Below are 2,925 nucleotides of genomic sequence, written 5' to 3' on the forward strand. Positions count from 1 at the left end.
AAATCAAAATAAGGGGCCAGAAAAAGAAGCATCTGCCAATGCTCAAGATCAAGAACAATCAGAAGAAACAAATACAAGGCCCTCCGAGGAAAATGGTGCACAGTCAGAAACTGCAGAAACAAATACTGACGTACCAACCATACCGCCAACAAGACAAGGAAGACAAGAAACCGTGCAAATGGCAAGAGCAGAAAACGCAGGCATACGAAGATCTGCTCGCATAGCTCAAAGAAAAACAGTGATGTTGACCCTACCTTTGATGCTGCTGCTTTCCGTAATGTCAGGACCAACAACTTCCAAAGAGATACTCGCCTATCAAGGCGTTATCTTCAAATCTGAAGAAGAGATAGCCTTTTCAGACTCTGAGTGGGTAGTCGTCACCGACTTCACATTCAATCCTTTAGAAACCGTCATTAAAACTCTACATGATGTATTAGGAAGAAAGGTCAACACTCTGAACTTCAGATACGAAGGTCCAAACGACGGGTTTAAAAACGGATAAAAGAAGAGGTCGAGGAACGAGCACGAGCAGAATTAAAAAACCTGAAAAAGAGTCAAGAAAGACTTAGACAACTAAAACAAGCAGTAAATATAGGCAGTACCCGTAAGAAAAGAGGCCTAATCGATGGAGGAGGAAAAGTTCTCAATTGGCTCTTTGGGGTGTCAACTGAAGAAGATCTAGAACACGTCAACAATCATGTTGAAAAGTTATCAACAGAAACCACTTCAATCGCTCACGAATTGGAAGTGCACGCGTCACTAATCAACGAAACGCTTTAAGAAACAAAATCAACGTCGAACGCCGTTGAAGAACTGCAAAACGCTTTTGAAAAACTAGAACGTGAGGCGTGGAAAACAGATCACAAAATTGATGGAATTACCCAAGAAGTTGAAAAACATGAAATAGCCAGAGCAGCCATTGAAAACACCTTTCGTGAAATCAAGTCAGCCTTGGCATGGCTGGACGAATCGATTGAAGATTTTGCCGTCGGCCTAGCAACAATGGCAATGGAAAGACTTCCAGCACTACTTTTCCCACCTATGCAAATCCAAGCAGTGTTAAAGGAAATAAAAGCAATCTTGCCATCTGGATGGTCATTGAGCCCTTCTATTCAAATGGGAGACACCTGGCAAGTTTATAAAGACGCAAAAGTAGCTGTGGCAGCAATTGAAGACAATTTAAGAATTTTCATTCACTTACCTGTGTTCGAGTTCCCATTTGGATTCACACTATACGAGGTAATAAGCTTGCCAAGACCAACGAAAAACGCCACCCAAGGGGCACAGTTTCATCCGTTACCGGCATTCTTAGCTGTGGCAAACGATAGACAAGCGTTTACCGAATTGTCAACACACGAAGCACATCGCTGCATGATGACAACCACATCGATTTGCCCTATCAGCAAAGCAATAAACAAAAGGCATAGGGAACCAAGCTGCGCAATGGCATTGTTTCTAAAAGATGAGAAAAGAAGCCGCGTACAATGTTCAACAAAATTATCTCCATGGACCGGACAACAAACTGTATACCTGGGACACCGAAGATGGGGATACACCTCAGCACAAGAAAGGACAATCACCATAACTTGTCAAAACAGCAGAGGAAAAACTAACACAGTGATTAAACGTGAACCTTTTGACGTGTTTGAAGTTCCAACAACATGTACGGCATACACAGAAGATTGGATTTTTCAAGCAAGCTTCAAGAAGAACGTCAAACATTCGTTGAACAACGTTACACTACCGCCGCTATCCGAATTGGAAAATGCAGACCTCATTCCACAAGAGTATGAAACGTGGAATATGGAAACGGCAGAGCCAGAAATGAGAAAATGGAAAAATAGGGGTCAGGCAACAAGCAAGGCCTCATTACAAAGCCGCGTTACTCTTATGGGGGAACATTTACGGATAATAGAAGAAGAAGAAAAACAAAGAAAGAACACCGAACGTACAATCAACGTCCGGTATCCCTTCGAAATTATCGCTGCTATAGCCACACTGTTTCTCAGCCTGGCAATAGCACTATTTCTTAGCAGACGACAAAACAAAGTTGTTCTGTCAAATCTGACTAAACGAGTGAATGAACTCGAAAGTCGACTGAAAAAACACGAAGAGGAAGTTGAAGAGCAGCTGTAAAATGTTCTTCATACGTCAACAAAAAAATTTTTTTCTCCCTCTTCTTGCTTCTTAAACTTTATATTCCGATTCTCATTTTGAATGTTCCTATAGTATAGGCATAGGAAAATTAAAAGAAAAATATTTCTTTTGATATAGAATTAGAAATTCTACTGTTTAAATGTTCTTTTTGAAAAATTTTTAGACTAAATGTTTCAAATGTTATCAATAGAAATAGGAAATTCCCTAAAATAACCCCAATATGAATGTTCCTTTCAAATAACTAGAAAATAACATAGTTATTTAGAGCTGTGCTAAAATTGTATTGCAATCGGGACGAGTTGCAGTCTGAGAGGGGGCATGTAACGCACAGCTGACGTAGGGTTATGCAACCTATAGAATTTATCTCATGGTTTATTCCCGAGAAATAGATAAAAGTGATGATTATTAAATGTCACAGGAAGGTTATCACCCAATTACTTAAATCCCTAGAACAGGAGAAAACGCCCAACGATGGTATAAAAGAAGACCACTCGGCTGGATCTGGGTTCCTTCCGTCTTAGTTATTCTTATGTGTCAAACTTGTTTAAACCTTGTTTCCCTTATTCTTAGTTAACTCTGTAGTCAATTCTCTTTGATTTCCAAATAAACGGCTCTGACGTCGATCGTCAGTTACATTATGAGTTTATACTTCTACATATTAACAGAAATAAATATACTGGTATTCAATGTGAATACACTGTGATACCATGAGTTCTTTATGTATACAGGTACAAATACACTTGTATTCAATGTGAATACACTGTTATA

The 2,925-nt window shown here is 39.5% G+C and overlaps 1 long non-coding RNA gene across 1 annotated transcript; it reads right to left on the reverse strand.

Annotated features, from left to right (window-relative positions):
- Positions 1-781: 781 nt before the first annotated feature.
- On the reverse strand, positions 782-1,534 carry LOC123476898. The gene is made up of 3 exons (XR_006651951.1): positions 1,202-1,534; positions 882-1,127; positions 782-823 (listed from the first exon to the last, which is right to left on the reverse strand). It is a non-coding gene; the product is annotated as an uncharacterized LOC123476898 (long non-coding RNA).
- Positions 1,535-2,925: the final 1,391 nt, after the last annotated feature.

This window comes from Daphnia magna, linkage group LG10, assembly GCF_020631705.1.
Source record: "Daphnia magna isolate NIES linkage group LG10, ASM2063170v1.1, whole genome shotgun sequence".
In the NCBI taxonomy this organism is placed as follows: domain Eukaryota; kingdom Metazoa; phylum Arthropoda; class Branchiopoda; order Diplostraca; family Daphniidae; genus Daphnia; species Daphnia magna.